Source organism: Globicephala melas, chromosome 5 (genome assembly GCF_963455315.2).
Source record: "Globicephala melas chromosome 5, mGloMel1.2, whole genome shotgun sequence".
Taxonomy (NCBI): Eukaryota; Metazoa; Chordata; class Mammalia; order Artiodactyla; family Delphinidae; genus Globicephala; species Globicephala melas.
Window position 1 is genome coordinate 125,320,368 of NC_083318.1, and position 22,267 is coordinate 125,342,634.

Sequence of the window (22,267 nt, forward strand, 5' to 3'; positions counted from 1 at the left end):
AATAGTAGACTTTGCATTAATTAATAAAAATCCTAATAAAAGAGGAGCCAGTGATTATAGTAGCCATCATTAATGTCAGTGTGACAGAATTTCGCTTTGCATGTGTAATGGTTGATCCTCTACGGGCATTTATGAATTCATCTTAAAAGTGTCACCCTCATTGAATCAATAGCATATAAAATATTTTTTTATAAGCGACAAGGAAACACTAAAAAAAGAACAGCATGTTTGAAGAATATTAAATTCCTCCAGTAATAATTATGTACTTTCACCAAATGTTAAATAAGGAAAGCTGTTAAAGAGTGAATATGTTCTACATAAATAATATCAGATCTCATTATAAGATTACTGGCAATGTATTTTTTTCATAGCTCTAAGATTTGGCAATTAAAAGTGATGAGTAAGAGAACTTGGTGAAAAAAATTAAGACATATATAACTCACAGAAGAATTTTTCCCATTTGGTCTAATTATCTCCCTTGGAGAAAGGGAAAATGTCAGTACCATATATTCTGCAAAATAATGACAACCAAGCAAGGTCCTCCTCTAATGTTATAATAAATGAGCTTAGTTCAGAACAGTTCAGAGCCCTGGGCAAACAATACTTTTTTCTTCTCCTCACCCTCATCCTAATTCTCAAGTATCATTAAATAAAAATTCAGGACAAATTATCATGAAGAGAAGACAATTGAAAACAAGAGGTAAAGTGAGGGTGCTCCTCATTCCACTCAAATAATGATGGTATAAAGAAAGGAAAGACCTTACGGGTTAATTTTTAGTAGGGACTAATTGGAGCCACCATCTTTCTCCTGCTGGATGAACAGAGTCATCTGAGTCATCACGCCCACAGTATCCAACCCTTATCCCTAGAGTTCGGTACCAAGGTCTAGCAGATCATGATAAAAGGGGTCATTATACAAAACTGTAAAAGAAGAGTTTCCAAACATTTTAATAAGCCCCCTATAATTAGAACTGAAATTGACTATGGCCAAGTGAGATAAGAAAAGCAATTCATGTATAATTTGGTGTCAAGATTTACTATGGCCTACTGTCTCAACTAGTAGAGGACTAGTGCAGGTATCAAAAGCTGTGAAGTGATTTCTGCTCAGTACTTTGAGTTGTTTTCTAAAATAAAAATCATCAATTCAATATGTGTTTCTAACAAATCAAAGCAAATTCAGGAAGCCCAAGTCAGGTCTCTTTGCATTTCCTCCAAAAATTATTATTTACATTTCTTGGGAAAATTGTTTTGTTCACAAGATCTTAATTCTCACATACTTAAAAACCCATATCTCAAATTTTCATTGTCTAAATATACATTTATCTTTAGTAGTTTTCATTTTAATAGCAATAAAGTATACATTAAACGTGATAGTAAAAATAAACTATATATTCAATAGTGAAATGATGGCTTCTCTCCTTTGAACAAAGTCTTTTGTAATATATGTCTCTTAACTGTACATTTTATGATGTTTTCTGTATTAATGCCCTCAACAACACTTCCTTCTAACAACTTTGGGTAGACTATTACCTTTTCCTAATATCAGTATGTGATAACATAATTAGCACATTTATTTCCTTTGACTTTGCTTCTTTGAAGATCTGAGTCACTGAACTAAGATTTAAAGAGACAAATGATATTGGCAAAATTCCAGAGCACTGCTGCCCCCTAGAAGGAAGTTTGAGCAGCACATCTGACCATTACAGACAAATCTTGGGAAAAAGAGAGTCTGAGATCTTGCACCCCACTTTTAACAACCTACTGTTGGCTGCATCATTGGTTTTTTTGTGCCCTCTTCTTATCTAAGCTTGGGCACAGGGTTGCCTATCACATCCTAAACTAAGATCCTAATACACTCCATGGCTCTCTCCAGAGATCCCTGCGGATATGTAGAGTCATACAAACAAAATTTTCTGAACAAAATAGTATTTTTTAAAATAATGAAGATGACATTTGAAGCTATCATGTGCATTAATCTGAGATTTAAGGAACTACTGTAAATATTGCCCAGGTTTGTAAAAACCTTTCATCTCTTTGTTGAAGATACAAAATTTGCTCATTTGATTTTTACAGAGACAGGTAAGGCAGTTTCTATCATTCTCAATTTCTATATGAGGAAACTGAGATCTAAACAGTTTAGATGAAAGGCAAAAATTACAAAGTTAGTAAAAAGTATAATATTCATCCTTTATTTATTCAGCACATATAATGAAGTGCCTTCCTTTCTGTACTAAGTAATAGAAATAAAATGATGATATACAATAAGATTTTCCTCTACTTAATCCAGTTCATATGGAGGTGTTGTGCTGTGAGCTCTCCCAGATTTTCTGGCATTGCATATAGAAAAGGACACATCATCATTGAATGACAGAGAAAGAGACACATGAACAGCTGTTATAGAGGCAATAAGACTAATGTATTGCATGCTGGGCAATGGTTACAATGACAGTTTGTCTTTATTGGGATCAGTGATGAACAAATTAAAATAGCGTAATGTCAAAAAGTGACACAAAAAACAGAACACTCTAATTTTGTAAAGTTGTGTTGTCTCCTTTAACTTGGTAATACAGCAGAGCTGAAAAGGCACACTGGGAAATATGAAAATCAGGATCTCATAATTATGCAATACATTATGAATATGAATGCAGTTTCTCCAAGCAACCTGAGACAATGCTGTAGATGTTTTATGGAGATTTTTGGGCGTGAGAATCTCTCTGTTCCCACGGACCCACTGTTCATCTGGATTCTAAGATATTTCCATAGTGCCCAGCACTGTAAGTCTAAAAGGCCACCATGGGAGAAGCCTCAGAGAGGTTTTTAAATGAGAAGTCTAATAAACATCATCCACATTGCTAAATGAAGATAGTGTGTAAGAAGAGTTTTTAAGCTCAAACATGTTAGGCACTCATCAAAAGCATCATATTCAGAAAGCAAGATTGTCGGAGGATTGTCAGAGGAAGTTAACAAGCTTCTGTCAGGGCTACCAGCTCTTCCATTCTCTTAGGCCATGAGCGCTGCATTAAAATTTACAACAAATTTCTTCAAAAATTCTTAATCTTTATCTGCCGTCATCTAGCCCTCATCCACCTCATTTCATGCTAAAATTACTCTATTTACTGTAAGGATGAATTACACCTTTTTAAAGGATTTCTCATATTTTACAGAATGTCTCCAAATCATACGGAAAATTATATGGACTGCATAATATCCCCATTGATCTGAGGAGAAACAGACCCAACAAGTTTGATAAGTCCAGCAAACATTACGCACGGCCTCAAGTCATACATCTAATTCATGGAGAGCCAGCCTCAGTTGATCAAGTGCTCCTTGCCTTCACATACTACACTGCTCCCCTCACCCTAGCTGCCTGTCTTCTGATGAATTTTTACATCTATTAGAGCTTCCTTCCCACTAATCTTAGCGGAAGAGGAATGCTCTTCTTATCTAGAAATCTAAACCCTCAGCCCCTGCTACAGAACCTGCTACTGGCTCATAACGAGACACTGCTCTTACTCATATATTCCCCACCCCGACCAGGGAATCATCAATTTTGTCTTCTCCTTTGGTTTTCTTTCATGCTCATATTTCCTCTGCTCTGAAAGAAGATACCCAAGTCTTCATTGCCTCTTTTAGATCTCATCCCATATTATTCCTTTTATCTAGTCAAGCTCCACAAACATGCAGCTTGTACCCACAGTCTCCATTTACCTTCCTCTAATTGCTTCCATATGCTTCTGCAATCTGTGTCATCAACAATGAATTGAAATTTCTCACATCAAGGACTTGGCTAAATTTAATGACAACTTCAGTATCGTCATTCTCTGCAACTCTCCACCGCATTACATGTGTTTCTCCATGGATATTCCCTTACCCTAACTTGAAAAAAAAATGTTCTTATGCTGCTTATACCCTACACTTCATTTCCTGATATCTCAACCTTGACCCAAAAAGTAAAAGTAGGTTTAAAGTTTAATACAATACTATATGCTCTATTGTTGATAGTTAATGATTACCCACAGAGTCTCACATGATTTATTGGTTTAATTCTCACCAGTAGGGTACTGCCAACTATATTTTCAACATTAACTTTCCTTTATTCTCTCTAATATACCAGGGGAAAAGTGTACTTGAAAGTCCTGTAGTTATTTAAACTAAAAAAATTCTAAAATGAGAGAGTTCTTACCTATTATCCATTTGAATAAAAATAACTTCCTTCCCAATTTTCTTGTCTTCATTAGAGTCCTGTTGCTGGTTTATAAACTCAGCATATACTTTGACTATTTTGTCTTTTTAAAAATTCTGCCCTGTAAATGCAGAAAAGTACAAAGATGAAATATTTAAATCATCTCAAGATAATTGCTGTCAAATTTTGATTTATTCCTTTTTATTATTTTTTATTTCTGATATCAGGATCATATTGTATATTTTATATCTCTTAAGATTTGTTTCTTAGAATTATAATTATTTTCAAAATAATCAAAAGCTATTTAAAAGATAATTTCAGTGGCTGCTAAAAAAATCTCCATTTTATGGATGTGCCATAGCTAACTAAAATGTCCCCCTAAGACTGAACACTTGTGTTATTACTGAGCTCATACTATGTTCCTGGCAGTATGCATTAGGGAAAGGACTGCTTTTTAAAATTTTGTTTATAATGTTTTTAACACAAAAATGTAAGGTTTTCAATGTGTTGATCTCTTTTGTTATAGTTCCACTCTTTGTACACAATCATGAGTTTATATACTATAAATAACTACTTATTTTATTATTTAGTGTTTGAGACAACTGGAAGTTAGCGGATAATGCAGAGAAGTGATATTACAATTTTATTTTGTCCACTTCATTCTTCCACAGTCGTAGATTGAGTAGTCTATATTTTTATTATTTTGGGATGCTAGCTTCATATCTATCTATATATATCTACATCTCCATAAGCTAAAAATTTTGTTTCTAAGCTCTTCAGTTTTATTATCTCTCAGTTGATTCTTATGTGAACACTTCCCAGTTTTAATTATTAGAGCATAATATAATTACATATTTGATAGACCAAGCCCTTAATCATTGCATTTTTCAAAATCCATTAAGATTTTATGGCCTATATACTATTTCATATGAAGATCGGGTAATTATATTAAATTAAAAGAATTTGGTATTTAAATAGAATTCCATAAACATATAAAATGAACAGGAGAGAGGTCTATCTTTACAATATTTAGTTTTCCCATTCAAGCCTATGCATCTCTCAGCCTACTCAGAATTTGACACACTGACATCATGTGGTTTTCCTTATGAATTGTTTCCTTATCCACTGTTTGTAAAGTTGTTTCTCAGCTTGGGTGATGGTGTTTTTTTCTTTTTATTGGAGTATAATTGCTTTACAATGTTGTGTTAGTTTCTGCTGTACAGTGAAGTGAATCAGCTATATGTGTATATATATATATATCCCCTCTCTCTTGGACTACCCCACCATCCCACCTTCTTGCTATGTTCCAGGCATTTTGCTAAGTATATTGCAAGCAATTTTTTACTTAACTGTCACAACAATCCTATGACATAGATAAGATTGCCCTACTTAATTTTACTGATAAAAAAACTTAGACTTTAATAGTAAGTATTTACAGGAACCAAAAGCCAGTAAGTGATAGAAACTGGACTCAAATGCAGATTGTCTAATCCCAAAGTTTCTGTTTTTGTCAATACTTACGGTGATAGCTCTGAGATGGAAACATGTTTCCTTAACATGTTTTGTTAAGGAAATAATCTAAATTTAATCTTTACTATGTTTTTAACAAATATGTTAATTTTTTTAAAATATCTTTTCATATTATTTGAAATAGTTATATCACATCTTTTTACTTGACTTCCTGGTATATTGTCATTCAAGGCCACTCCTATGGCGTGTGGCACCCCAGGCAAATATACTTTTGCAGAACTCCAAAGTGCATTACAAAATTCATGGATCCATGCAGGTCAGAGTGATTTGTCAATGATGATTTAGAATAATAGGTAGAGAAGAGGAAATTACACATTTATTGTCCAATCAGAGCTTGTGAAGATTCTTGATACAGTTAAAAAGGCACAGTCTATTCTTGTTCATGTCCAAGAATCATCGCTTCCTGTTCTTTATTGCCAAGTGCATAATTTTAAACTAATTTCTCATATGCTTTTCCAAGAAAGAGGTAGTACCTGTTGTTAATCACAAAGCAGTGGTTCTCCAGAATCTGTTTGTATTCAAATAATATAGATCTTCTTGGCTCTATAGTTCCCTAATACCATTTAATTAATTCTGGTTACATCATTACTTACGATGCTGCAGCATATATCCTGCCAACCATAAACACTAGATTCTCAAAAGTTGAAACTGTGCTTTATTGATGATGACCACAAACGTAAGTCTTACCCAAAGTGTGCAGGTAAAAGTAAATGATAATTATATTTCTGGTCATGCTCAATTTACCTTTAGGATATTTATAGCATATAGAACAACACATCTTCCAAACATGTCCTCTCTTGAGAAGTTTAGAATATTATCACTGCATTTCTAGAATGTGATTTCTTTCCATGTGGATTGCATTCCTGTCATCTACTCATTGCCACCAATAAGAGGGGCCATGGAAGGAGTGGGATGAGCCATCATATTCATGCAAGGAATGACTGCCCTGCCTTGGCACAGCTTAAGACCAACCAAGGAGAGCACAACATTACATCAATTAGAAGCAAAAGAGGAAACATGTAAGAAGGACCTGATTACATTGTAGAGCAATTGTCTCAAAGTCCCAGGAAGAGATAGGAGCAGCCACCCGAGAAGGGCTGACAGACAGGTAGAGTGGGGTTTTCAGAATGGGTGAGTGACCACCCTAGATACAAGTGATGACTGGTTCACAGGGCAAAGAATGACTGCTGCCATCCTTACCACTCTTGGGTGCTGTAGACTGGAGACAGCACCATGCTCATAACGCAGATGTACAAGAGCCAATGCCTGCTCAATGCTCAAACCCAAGGACCGGTGCTGAACTATGGGTAGCCAAAGCTTTGAATTTGTCCTGTATCCCATGCGAGTGAGAGTCACACAGAATCAATGTGTCTGTACAATTCTGACAGTCCAGTCTTGCTTGATTCACATCATGCCAGTCAGCAGGAATGGTATACTTGCCAGTCCACTCACATGGATCTGATGCCCAGGCATGGGGCCCTGGGATAACCCCATAGGCAGATGTTCTGGAGCTCCTCTGGGAATCTGGTCAACCTCACAGATGGGTCAGAGGGTACCCAAGAGAAGATATGGATGGATAGATAGCATATATATATATATATATATATATATACACACACACATACATACATATATATATACATACACATATATAAAATATCTTGTTCAATTTATATAATCTAGTTAAAACATATTCTTAAGTACTTCATATTTATAGATTTCCTAATAATCAACTCTCCTAGAATTTCTAGGATAAATTCAGATTGTTTGTTAGTGTATTTACATAATGCATGAACAACTTGTGTGGCCTGATTTTCACAAAAGTCTTCTCTTTTTTGTTAGAGAAATTTCTTTTTTGGAAGATTATGTTTGTACTTGCACAAATCTGGATTCCAGTGTTCAAATTTCCTAACAACTAGTCCATTTTTGTTTTTGATAGATTACATTCATTTAAGGTCATATTTATTTTTTACCCCCTAAGTGTCATAATAACAATCGCCAACTTTTATTGAGTGCTTAGCATGTAATGCTCATTGTCTAAACTTTACCATAGGTTATCCAGGTTAATTCTTGCAGGCACACTTTTAAGTAGGTACCATTATTATTACTTTCTCACAGTGAAAATGAGTTTTATTGAAGATGTTTATCACACATAATAGAGCTTGTAAATAGTGTAGCCAGATTGTGAAACCAATTTAGTCTGAGTCCAGAATTCTCACTCTTAACCACTGTACATTAGAGAGAGAATACTAAAAAAGATAGGATCTCTGCCCTCAGGGACCTTAAGTTCTTGTGCAGGTCTCTGAGAAGCCCAATCAAATTATACTTCTTTCCTGCCTGGATTCTAAATAAATTGGTATATAAGACAAAGGATTCAAAAATGGAGGCCAAAATGTCATCAATAGTTTTGTAAAGTTTCCATTGGAAGATATCTTAGTTTGAGAGCAAATTTGGTCTCCCAACCCAGGAATAAGGAGACTCACCTCCTCAGAAACAGGCAATGCTAGACCCAGAGTTTGAGGTCATGGAATGGGAAGAACAGAGAGGAAGTTCTGCTGCCTGTCATATGTTCATTCCCAAGAAGTGAGAAGAGCTGAGTCTAGTCTGTCCAATTTATAGTTCCCAATTTTGCCATCTAGATAACACACTTCACCTCTTCTAGGTGAGGAGACTGAAAAGATGGAAAAAACCAAAAAGTGTTCCATTCAATTCCAAGTACTGATGAGTTTCCTCTCCTTTCTCTCTCATCCTAATTGCTCCTTCTTGGCCAGCCTCCTGTTGACTTATTTTCTGCAACTGGGAAATCGTGCATCCTGCTCATTTCATTTCATTGTTTCTATATTTTCTTGTTTCCTCAATGGGTGACTCAGTTCTTTCAGTGTGGACAGGTCATGCTGGTGCTGAATTCCGTGAATTGTGGACGTGGGAGCAGAAGAAATACTTATACTTGGAAATATTATTCTTCTAAAATTTTATACCTGGAAAACACAGAAGAACGAATCAAACAATTTTTGAAACAATAATAAAATAGGGCTTCCCTGGTGGCGCAGTGGTTGAGAGTTCGCCTGCCGATGCAGGGGACACGGGTTCGTGCCCCGGTCGAGGAAGATCCCACATGCCGCAGAGCGGCTGCGCCCGTGAGCCATGGCCGCTAAGTTTGCGCGTCCGGAGCCTGTGCTCCGCAACGGGAGAGGCCACAACAGTGAGAGGCCCGCGTACCGCAAAAAAAATAAATAATAATAATAATAAAATAAATTAAAATGTTTGCCATGAAATGAGCATATAGAACATAATAGCTTTTATACTGTTTTTTATTTAAAATATAAAGGAAGAAAGGATACCTTTTACAATATTAACAAAATAAATAAAATAGCTTGGAAATATTTTAGTGAGAAACGTTCTTATATGAAGAATTCCAACAAAAGAACATAAAAAATTATGAAAAATAGAAATGTACATCTGGTTTGTGGGTAACAAGACATTATTTTGGCTATGTTGGTTCTTCTAAATTTAATAAATGTTATCTAAAACAAAATAACATGACTTTCTTGAGGGGCTAAGAAGGGAGATACGGAAATAGGAGTAAAGTTTAAAAATTAAACAAGGGAAAATTTCCAGGGATGTCCCAAAAGAGATTATTAACGAGGGATTGTCTCTGATCTGGATTTAAAATACTAAAAAATGACAAGTAACTAAAGCATTTGGTCTCTATAGAGTGAAAGACCAATTATTCAAGCTAGAGTAAAAAAATAGATGTTCATATATATATATATATATATATATATATGGGGATTTAGTACATGAAAAATATTCATAAAGAAATAAGGATGCTGGAACATGGTCTTGGGCAAATGACTATACACCTAGGCAAAAAAAATTAAATTAAAAAATGAAGTTGGCAACTAAACATGCTATTGTACAAAAACCAGCTTCAGAGTGATCCAAATATTAATTACAAAAAAGAATAACAATAATAAATTCTAGAAGAAATTGTGATAAGTGGGGAAAGAAGGTTGACATAAAACCTAAAAACAACGAAGAAGGGGGAAAAAACTAATAAATTTGACCAAATAATTATTTTAATTGCAGGAAAAATATGGTGACGTAAAAAATTGCAAAGTAAGAGAAGTATGTGTAATACATGAGATTTAAGGAGCTCATTTCCTTAGTATACAAAGAACAAGTTATAAAAAGAAAAATAATGAACGTGAACATAGCAAAGGATTCATAGTAAGCAAAACATATAAAAAGAAAGTGCCAAGAAACATTTTTAAAAAAACATTGGCTTTCCTTGGCTGTCCAGTTGACAGACGGCAGATGGTGGGACTTCTCAGCTTAAATAAACTTGTGGTCCAACTCCTATAATAAATCTCATTGTATTGATATCTATCTATATCTATATCTGTATCTATGTCTATCCTATTGGTTCTATTTCTCTGGAGAACCCTAATACCACTGTATATAAAAACTTTCATTCTCTCAAGTAGAAGACTCATCAGGAATCCAGGTTCCTTTTAGGTCTCTGCTTCCCCATCTCTAGCATGTGGTCCTTGTTTTTATACTTCAAGGTGGCTGCTAGATCTCCAACCAACACATCTACTTTTCAAGAAGCAGTATGGAGGGAAAACAAGAAAGAACAAAAAATAGGTGAAGGGCACATGTCAGATATCATCTAAGGAATTTTCCTTGAAATTACACACTTTTCTGTTTACATTCATTGGTCCTTAATTAGTGACAAGGCCATGTTTAATGAATAGTAGGGAAGGTGGAAAACAGAGTCTTTCCATTGGGCACATAAATAAAATACAGGATGCAATTACTAAAGAAGGAGAAGAGAATGGATTTTGGTATACATAACTATTAGTTTGTCACCGAATAAATTAAATTAATACTAAAGGCTACTCTGTTACCAGGGCTAAAAATTCCTTATCCCAAATTATGTCCAGTCACCTTTCTAATATACCATACTAGAGATTTTGCAAGAGAATGAAAGAAGACAATAAGAAACTGATAATAAAAGCTCAAACAAATATGAGGACAAAGTAAAAAACCTTTCCCTCAATTTTGGCCAAAGAATACAAAAGCATTTCAAGAGTTTAAGAAGTGGAGTAAGTAGAGAAAAGTATTTAGGTTTAGCCTCAACAGAACGCTAGTAAATTTTACAGAATTAAGAACTGTTAACCTGAACTAATAGGAGAAACCTCTAGTAAGGTTGAATTGATGAATTTTGGTACTGTACATTTAACACATTAGGGGAGGCGGATGGTGGAAGGCCCCTATGTCTACCATAACCTCTCTCAGAAAGTGGCTCTTGAGAGTTTCATGGCAGTGATAGACACAGTCACCCAATCTTACTTTTTTCTCTTCTAAGTTGATACATTCCAAAATCTTTTAATGTCCATTTTCTCTCAGCTTTGAGTCCCTAGCACTTGGTGCAGCATTCCAGGTGAGGTTTGTCTAGTAATACAGCTGTCACCATTTCCTGTGAATTGACAATTTAGTCCTGTGCCCAGTTGCTGCTGCCACTGACTCCCTTTCTGAATTTAGGCTGCTGTTGAAGCTTTTGAAGTCTGGGTCTCCGGGGTTGGGAAGGAACAATTCCACAGTCTTGCGCTTCTGCTGACTTTGCCATTTCTCCATTTTTGATGTCCATGCAGTTTTGGGGAATACTCTATTAGAGCACGGGGAAGAACTGCAGGGCCAGTTATAATGACCAAATCACTTTGAACCACACCCAGTAGTGATCTGAGTAGTTTCCAACTGTTCCTCCAGATTTTCTTTCTTGGTCCTGAATTCAGAATGGAATTTTGGGCAGCTGACCTAATGCTATACCTAGACCTCTGTCTAATAACTTAAATCTAGAGACTCCCTAGGGCTCTCCAGCACATAAAGAGCTTACCCACCTTTGAGATTTGAGAAAGCATAGTTCCTTCCTCTGTTGTTTAAGAGACCCATAACTGGACAGACTCTCTTTCCCACAGAGGTAGCTTTGCCTCACCAGTGCCTGCTCAGGAAAAGCTCTGCTCGTTAACATCTTGAAGCCTGAAGACATCTATATCATGAAGACACAGCAGTTCTGCTGAGGCTTATGCTCGGTCTGATTCTCTCATCTTTCTCAGGCCTGTGCCTTCACTAAGGTCTCTGTGGCCTCAGTTCTACTTGCCAGGCTGCGAGCGCCTGCCCACTAGCTAACACCTAAGAATCCCTTTACAAGATCCTGTGTCTGGCTTGAAAGCGTTTTGTCCAGGCAGCAGAAATTGAAACCTAACTGCACAAATGAAAAATCCGAATCAAAATACTTTGTCCATAACCAAAGGCGTGGCCACACAAGAAGCCCTGTTACTTTGTTTATATTTGCTTTTATTTTGCTCTCTAAAATTTTGCTTCCTGTGACCTGTTTCTTAAAGGCGGTCTGGCCTAAGAAGGAAATGATGCGTTTTGTAAGGGGGGCTAACAAGTTAAAAGTTTGAAAGAGTATCAGATGGAAGCTAAATATCATTTTTATTATTGGTAGAAGATGCAGTTTCGTGAGAAAAGTTAATGGGTTTGTGGATTGTAATCCACAATTAGGCAGACTTACCCCCCAACACCTAGCAATACTGTGAAGTTTCCCTAAGGAGGAGCAGGATGGTAGGCAGCCCATTCCCAAGGGAGGAAGTCTGAACAGGATCCTTGGGTTATATTTTCCAAATTTACAAATCAAAGGAGCCTTTTGTCTTCCATAAGGGAGAATGAGTAAAGGAACATTCTGAATGCTGAATCAGAAGTCAAGAATGTCACACTTCTTTAATTCTCTTTACTTAGAAGAACACATCAGAAATAAAGATCCCTGCCCCTCGCCCAATAATTTTATTTGGCCTAATATTAAATAACCAATAAAATTATTTACTTAAAATTACAGAGAGCTAATATAAATTTTAATAAAGGACTTGATCTATTCTCTCAATCATTATTTCTCAATGGGGACACTATTTGCATTTTGAGAGGGACAATATTTCAATGTGCAAAACTGACCTCACCTTGTGGATCATTTAGCATCCTGGTCCTTGAGCACTAAAGGGCAGCAACACTCAGTCCAGCAGACACTAGTACAATAAAAATTGCTTCTATATGCTCTTAAATATTTTCTAAGTGGTGACATCTCTCCTATCTGCACCTCCACCTGCTGCAGGTGATCCAGAAGAATTCTCAGAGAACACTCCCCTCTGAATTCTGAAATATGAGTAAAAATTAGATTAGTGGAGAAAAGTAATTGTTTTCCAAGCAGAAGAAACATGTTGGATGTCCCTGAGGCCCAGAGGAGCATGGCATATCAAAGAACTCAAAGAACAGCTCTGAGCTTAGAGTTAAGACAGTGGGGAAGTGCTGGCAGAGGAGGTTGGTGATGCATGCAGGGACCCACGTCTCTATTAGGTCTTTATTAGTGTAAACCACTTGCAGTGGTTTAATAAGGGAATGGCACGATGAGATTTTTGTTTTAAAGTCAATCATTTTATTGCATGATTCTCATTCGCAGTAAATTCATTTTCAGTTAATACTCTTTGCACTAACTTGAATACCTTTCTAATTCACATGACTTTTGTCTTTTGTGTATATGTATGGCTTTTTGCTTATTTAAGGGATTTTTTTTTGCAAACAGATTAAAGGCATTTTATATAAAATGAAAACAAAGCATCTTTTAATTACCCACACCTTCACTCCTCATTGATTTTCACACCATGTTATTGCATATGAGATGAAAACGAATCCAATTGTTCCATACCACACATACTGCACAAGAGACTCATTCTCACATTACTTAGTCTTTAAAACTTCAGGAAAGAAAGCTTGATAGATCTGCTGATGAAGCTGTTCAGTTAATTAACAAACAGTGAAGTAATAAAGACTTGTTTTAATTGTGCATTTCTACACTCCCACTCTGCGGACAGGTCCTTTTTATAAAAGATCTTAAGTGCTGACAAAAAGAGAAAAAAGAAATCACAAAAGACATTATTACTCCAAAAAAGTATGAAGAAATAGACGACATTTCACATTCCTTCATTTAAACATTTAATGATGGAAAATCCATTTTATTTTTAAGACAAGAGATGGTGGTTAACCAAGGAACAATATACACCTTTATACAACATGTATGGAAAAGTACTACTTAATGCTGCTTGTAGAATGAGGTCATTATGTTCAAAGGAGGGACTACAATTTCAGTATATCTGGTATACCATAGCAAGTTCAAGGTTAATTTTTTCTCTCCATTTAACTAAATTCATTCTAATCATCTGTAATACGCCTCTTATAGTTTCAGATTCATCCTTTTACTCTTAAGTGATTACATAGAATAAAGAATTTCCCAAAGGCTACAAAGCTGTTTTCAAATAAATACCTGACATAGCCTTCAGTATTCATTATATCAGTTTTTAGGAAACCAAACACATAATTTTGCAGTAAATTTAGGGTCTAAACTTAACTTAAAACATTTTAATTCTCAACATATGCTTTCTCCATAGTAATTATACAGCACGTAAAAACTTTGCAAAACATACATTTTGTAATCCTCATTTTGAGATGGTTTTATAGTATAAAGGAAATATCTAAGACTGCATCACGTTAAATAGGTGGCTGAAACCAGCAGCAAATGAGCTCCATGGAGAATGTAAACAATTATCGTTTTATCTGAGGAATGTTTCAATGCAATTCCATATATTGCCTTCCTGAGAATGCTGAAAATATAACATATTCAACAGTAAATTCACTCAATAATATTTATTAAGAGGATGTTATATGGAAGGCAGTGTAATCAGAGTGGGATTGTAGACTGCAAAGACTTTGGATCTTCTTTGTAATAAGCTGGGGTCACTGGAAAGTTTGAGGAGAACAGTGACAAATTAAAAGTTCATTTTAAGAAGTATATTTAAAGTATTGCTTATAGTGAACCTTAAATTTAAAAGGTAAATTAATAACAATTGAAAAAGAATTAATTATAGTACTTACAGATTTGCGCTGAAAAATATGCTGAGAGCTATACTTTGTTACTATTTAACAAAGAGGAACTTAGAGGAAAATAAAGTATTTTTTTAAATCTTTTTTTTTTTCAATAACAGTAACAAACGCCATAGCCTTGACTTCTGAAAACTACATTTTAAATGGGATGGATTTTTTTAATAAGTTCTCCCCACATTACTTATTAATTAGAACTACCAATTTGAACACTTCCTATGTGCCAGAATTATTCTAAGAAGAAGGACTTTTCAGTTTAGAGGGAGAATAAAAAAAAACAGTTTATTCAGATGTAATATAAAATGGTTTTAAAAGAGGTATTCATCAGAACATGTGGGAGCTTAATATTTTGAGTGGTTTTGTCATGAGAGAATCTTCTCCAAGATTCAGGCTGATTTTGAAGAAACAACTGTATTGATCCAAATGAAGTGTGTGTGTGTGTGTGTGTGTGTGTGTGTGTGTGTGTGTGTGTGTGTGTGTGTGTGTGTGTGTGTGTGTGTGTGAGATTCAGAAGGGAGGAATGAGCAAGAGAGAGAAAGTTAATGGAGGTGAGAAAGGAAAAGTGTCTTAGAGTGAGCAATGTACACAAAGACATTATATATAGAATGGACAGTATATACAGAATGCAACATTTTACTTATGACAGTAGAGTTTCAGGAACTGAGTGGCAGGAAAATTAGCAAGAGTTGCAAGTTGCATATGAGGAGACTTCTATTATACACCAGGGAATTTAGAATCTTCTAACCTTAAAAGATTTGATGAGCCATATAGTATTAAAAACAAAATGACATGATAATATTTGCATTTTAGGGAGATCATTCTGTCTTTATTATGTCTTTGATAGGACAGCCAAGAAGGTGAAAATCAGTTAGGAGGATACTCAACCAGCCACATAAGAAACGGTATAGACTTTAATTAAGACTGCCTAATAAAAAGGGATGGAAAATGATGGACATTGCTGAGAACTGTCAAAGAGGCAAAACTGACAAGACAATGTGCCAAAATGGATGTAGGTGGTGAGGGCAGGTGATGTCAAACTGGACATCTAGATTTCCAGCTTATTCAGATAGGTGTGTGGTGGTGTCACTGATTGAAATAGGAAATAAGAAGGGAAGAAAAAGTTTTAAGCTATAAGGTCAGCAAAATTAAGGATTTGATTTTAGACAAGCTAAGTTTGACGTGCTGTGAAGCAGTTGGATTATCTAGTAGGCACTATGTCTCAGGAGAAAGATCTGAGCTGGAAATACAGATTTGACTTTTAACAGTATGGGCTTGTCAATGAGTTGAACTGGAGACATAAACAAGGGTTAAGAGCATGGACATTGACACTATAGGAAAGATGAGATCACTTACTGAAAGTGTGTTCCATAAGCAAGAGAAGAAAATTTAGGCTAGAAACCTGGAATAATGGGATAGGCAATATTAAAAATGCAGGAAAGGGAAGAGGAATCCTGAAGAGAAGACAAAAAAAAAAAAGCCATAAGGGAGGAAAAAGGCAGAAGAATATGGAATATGTTGCTCTACAAACTAAAGAAGACAATGTCAATAAGGAGGAAAAGGATGAACACAGTCACATGCTATAGGGAGGGCAGGCAGGACAGGGTCAGTTTTTCTTAAGGGAGAATCTTGTATTTACAACTCCATCTTCTCATACAGTTTTGTTCTATCCTATAGAATGCCTAGTACATTATGTACGTATCTAAGTGCTTAGAATGACGATAAGTGTAATATAGCCTGCATCTTTTTAAGGCAAATATTTTTGAACACTTTAATGAATGATATATATTTTGTATATGTGGCATAAATACAGTAACATATTTTCTGACCTTTTAACCTGCATATATATATTTTATATAATATTATATAAAACATATGTAGGTATATATACATATATATATATATATATGTATATATATATTTGTTCTGACCCTTGAACCTGGGAAAAATATCTATAGTATATCCATGACAGGCTAGGCTAGTTACATTTATCTCTATAATAGTAATAATAAGCTTTCTTATTAGACATGATTCTCTTCATTGATATACTATCATTTTTCATATTTACTTCTTATATTCGTATATACATGTATTCTTTATTTCATGGTACACATATAGTAATTCTGCAAACTGAATATTCTCTGTTTACTTATTAAATAAACATTAACTACAAATTGCCAATAATTTGGTCAGACTTCCCTGCAGATAATCAGGAAGTTATGACTCATCAAACTCACTTATAATAATAACTTAATAATATCAAATAGAATGCCAGCTAGTACATTTCAGTGAAAACTTCATTAACATTTTTAAACTAAGTACTTGCATTATTGCTTTTTTTTAATATTTAAACTTGCAGGACTTATTCCTGTAAGTAAGTATTGTTAATAGGATTGCAAGCAACAGTTTCCCTTTTAGTCTTATTTGGTTCTCAGTATTCTTACTCTTGATTTGGGTGAAGGAGCTACAAAAGACATTTTAAGATGGGGTTGCAATAAGGGTTTGTAATTTCTGATGGTCAAAGGGACTGGTTATAAGAGCAAAACAGGCTGGGTGTAATGAAACATGCTCTGGATCAGACCTGTGTACCAGGAACTTGTGTCCAGCTGAAGAAGCAGCAGGCAACATTTGTTTTCCCCATGCTATGTTTTAAAAATAATGTACATGAAATACATTCACTAATGGTTACCACCAAGAATAGGAATATTTCTTTGGGGTATAATTCAAGTTCATACATAATGTCAAGTATTAGACATGAGGTTTTGTCTTTAATATCACCTTCTATCTTCGGTACTTACATTATGCTTGGTTTTCCTCATGGATTGTGGCATTTGGTATTTTAATTAAATAATGCCTTTCTTCATTCTGTTCTAACATGAGAAAAGTTTGACTATATAATTGCAGGTTTCCATTCTATTTTCATTGCTTAGATTAACACTTTATTCTAATTGGATATCTTGCAGAAAGAATTACAGGAATAAGTTTGAAATGGTTATAATTATAGTGGCATTTAGGTTAAATAGTGGGGAACACATTTTCCAAGTTTAAAAGCACATTCAATTCTTCAAGGGTTGGAGATTCAGAGTATTGGACTGAAATGGGTGTTGTGCTCTTTGGTTTGCTGTTGTTGCTACACTTTTGTTCAAAAATTTTAAAAGGACTAAATTAGCTGTATTCCAGAAAGAAAAAAATTTAAACATAAATTTAAAATATTTTAAATATGAAAAGCCAATATCTGGAGTATAGGTAGCCTTCTAAGACACTCATGTCTGATTTCAAAATCCCTGGTACTTATTGTGAGCTCATTCCTATAAAGGGTCCCTTGGCTACTTGGCGAAGGTTAAAGGAGAAAGTGTTTGTCTACTTTAGAAGGTCTGCTGCTGAGTCTAACTGTGAAGTAATGGGGAAAGGTCTCCTTTTTAGTTCCCAGGATGAGGTGTGGAATTGTCTACTGGGGATGTTTAAGTAATGCTAGAAGGAGACTTGCTGTCCCATTATGCCCCTTTTCTAGATTGGAGTTAAGAATGAGAAGCTGTGTTTCATTAGAAAACGATGCATTTAGGGATTTCTTCCCCAGAGCATTTCAAAGTTCAATGTTTAAGATTTTGCCTTGGTATTTGGCAAAGAACCGGGGTTCTTTTCCATGCCTTCCATTATAAAGTACAGGAAATAAGTCCTTGGATTTTTCCCACTTTCTTTTTCATTCCACCCTTGTGTGCCCTATATCTTCCTGCTTTTCCTAGACCTGCTCAACTCTAGGTACTGAAAAATTTCACTCACTCATACTTTTCAGACTTCAGCCTCTGTCCTTCTCAATTTTCAGAGGCAATCATACTCACGCTTAGGACATTAGAGAGTGGATAGAATTAACAATTAATCTCACAAGCCCAGGCTACTCCAAACCCAGCAAGCTGCAGAGCTTTACTATCCATCCTCCTTTCTCCCATCCTCCCAGTCACGAGGACTTGGCCAGAGGAGTGGGTTTCTTCCCATTCACTGATTTATATTTCAGTTCTTCTTCTGGGACAAGAAGCTTTCTATGAAGCTTAGGCTTTTTGGCTACAGTTTTCACAACCTAACTCTTGTCTCAGTTTTTCTATAGGGATTATTTCCTAAACCTATAGCCAATGCCTGTGGGTCTGCTCTGAACAAGAGTAGAGTTCCTGGAGTAAAAAAATGTGCTGGCTAAAAAAAAAAAAAAAAAAAAAAAAAAAAAATGTGCTGGCTGCCTGATTCTTCAGTAAGACATACTGTTGTTAGGAGATTCCTGTCACAAAATCCTATATCCCAACTGCACAGATTGGATGCCAGGGTTAAGAACATAAGCCTGGATGATCCCTAATCCACTCCACCTTATCAGCCATTGTTTAAATTGGTAGCACCCTCACACCTATGCCAGTGCTATAGGTGAGGTAGCCCTCTACCACTCACCCTGTGCATTCCTAGATAGTTGCCTACATGTATACCAGACGATTGGCTAAGGTTGCACTGGCTATGCCCTTGTCGCCACCTGAGGTTTTAATAAGAGGTTAGGAACTAGCTAAGAGAGCAAACTAACAGAACATGTGAATGTGGTTACTCCATCAATAAGGAGAAGTCATACCTACTAAAAATACACATAATTTAAGATTTTGAGCTCTTAAAATAACAGTAAAATAATGCCCTCCTTCCAAATTTATCTCCATCTTCCCTCCTTTCAGCCCATAGAGAATTCCTCACAATCTCCTTCCATCACAAATATGAAGACTTTTCATTTCTTCACACTTCTGCACATATTCTCACTGTTTTTCTCCTATTACTGTGTTCTACTCCATAAACATTGAACATGATAAAGTCTAGAAACTTCTCCAGAGGGTTTACCTTTTAAAAATGGGTATATAAAAAAAAAATGGGTATAGACCCAGCTAAGTCAACTTAGCTGATTGCAACCCAAGCTACTACATAAATTCTATTTTCATGTATGCTCACTTCTCATACGGCAGCACGTTTACAAACTCACTGGTGAACAGAACTGAAGAGAACACTGCTTTATATAGTAGAGAAAATATAAATAAAACAAATGTTAATACGTTCCTTAGAAATATCTATGTGTATATCCCTATCTATCTAAATTTATATATCACTCCATATCTATTTATATCTATCTATTTATCCATCTATCTATCTGTACACCCATACAGATAAAGATATACTTCAAAAAATTGGGGAAGCATATGTAGTTACTGCCTATTAGCAGAAATAACCGTCTTACCAGTCAGATGATCACAGCCAAACTCAGAATCCAGAGGATGGTGCAAAGCAATAAGTTACTGATTCCAAGTTAGAATCCAACTTGAATGGGTGCCTAGAAACAATTTCTCCCTCGGTCTCCATTCCACTTTCTTTGGAAACTCCTCTGCTCTGGCCTCTGTCATAATTCCATCTTGCTGCAATCCCTTGAAATCTAAGCTAGAGTGATAAATTTACGGTTCCATCCTGATATAACATAGTAGATTCCTACATTCTTCAAATTGGAGCAAACACAAGAAAACTAATATACTGAAAACAAAACAAAACATCCCAACACAACAAAAGAAAGTACCACCCAAAACAACAACAACAAAGCTTACCCTTTGTTCATATTGGTCACCTGTCTCCATAAACATCACATTGACTTGACAACTTATTGTTCTAAAAGGCCTCCTTAGTGGATGGAGGGGAGAGGATGTGGAAAAAGAGTGAATGAGACAGTAGGGCAGAGGACTCTCTTATTTAATTATGCTTCTCTCTCTCATCACTCTATCTCTTGTAAACAATACATTGTAAACAACACATTGTGCAAGAATGAAATACATATTATAATAAAGTTGCATTTTATTTTTGTCTTTCACTGTCCTTTTATATTCAGTGGTGGTAATCTTGCCCTTCCTTCTGATGACAATTTCTGTGTGTAAAATTACCTTTTTGCCCACTTACAGACCATACTATCGTCATGGTTAGTCAAGAACAGAGTATTAATTTGGAAATTATAATGTCCATTTCATGATATGAATAAAAAATTTGACCTTAGTTTACCATTCATCTTCTTCTCTCCAGGCTCTCTGTTAGCCAATGTGGTATCTCTGTGGAAATCAGGGAAAAGTACCCCTTCCTCTTAGCACACCAGAGTCCCCTGCCAGGACTTGGCCAATGGAACACCGGCTGAATTTCAGTTCAACCTCACCTACTCAGTGAATTTAGAGTACACTATGATCAATGTTGAGGGTAAGCTCTGCATAGTCATATAATCATATAGCTCAGCCCTGCTTCCTTCCCACAGTGGGAAGGTAGAGGCACAGTGCTTCTGCTATACACTCTCTTCCCAGTCACCTCTCCCCCTCAACAAACTAGCAGCTGTTTTACTTATTTCTTCTAATACCTCCTCAATATTAATCATATCTCCCATGAGATAATTTAGTTCAAGATATTTTTTCTTATGTTATTCCTTGAATTTTTGAAACTCAAGGTGACACAGAAAAGTTGTCAGAAATCAAGTTGCATATTATGCCCAAAGCATAATATTTGCCATGTGGTTAAAAGTGATTTTTATGATTATTTTTAATTTTGGGGGGCAATGTACTTTTGAAGTCTCTAGCTCTAATGTTTTCTTAGAAGTAAACGGCCAATTTAGTAAACAATAAAAACATAAGCTCTGTGTTCTCAAAGATTTATTAAACATATACACTTAAGTTGTATTTGAAACAATATGTGATACATATACATTATAAAATAATAGCAATAACTTGTTATAAAGTAATAGTAATAACAGCATCTAGGTCTAGAGGCTAAGCATCGAGGGAAAGTCAATATGGCCATTAGCATCTTAGTTTGTGTGTAACCCATAATTTATATGTTTTTTATTTTTATATTATGGAACTTTATTTTTGTTTAGATATTTTAAGGCAATTTAATATTTTCTGGGCATTATAAGGTAGATATACACTCTACTTATATATAGTTATTGAATAAATACTCTAAAGCTTCTATCAAATGTGGCTTCAGATTTGTCATTAATTTTCTATTACATATAATGAAATCGCTGCCCTTGTAGTAATTTTCCCGGTGTGATATAGAGACAAACTTTTCACCTTTATTCTATTGGAATCTTAAATAAATCTATAATTTTTTTTTTTTTTTGCGGTACGCGGGCCTCTCACTGTTGTGGCCTCTCCCGTTGCGGAGCACAGGCTCCGGACGCACAGGCTCAGCGGCCATGGCTCACGGGCCTAGCCGCTCCGCGGCATGTGGGATCTTCCCAGACCGGGGCACGAACCCGTGTCCCCTGCATCGGCAGGCGGACTCTCAACCACTGCGCCACCAGGGAAGCCCAATCTATAAATTTTTGTTAGCAAATAGTGATTAAGTCAGAGTGGTGGTCAGCTAAGTGCAAGGTAAAGTTAAATGATCAAAAAGCTCATATTAATACTGAGGTTCTAAGAGGCTGGGATTCTACCTAAAGCAAAATTTTAATAAAGTAGAAGATATATTAATTTGATTTTATAAAAAGACTCAAATCTACTTACCTAAAATGTTCAGATAAAATTTTTT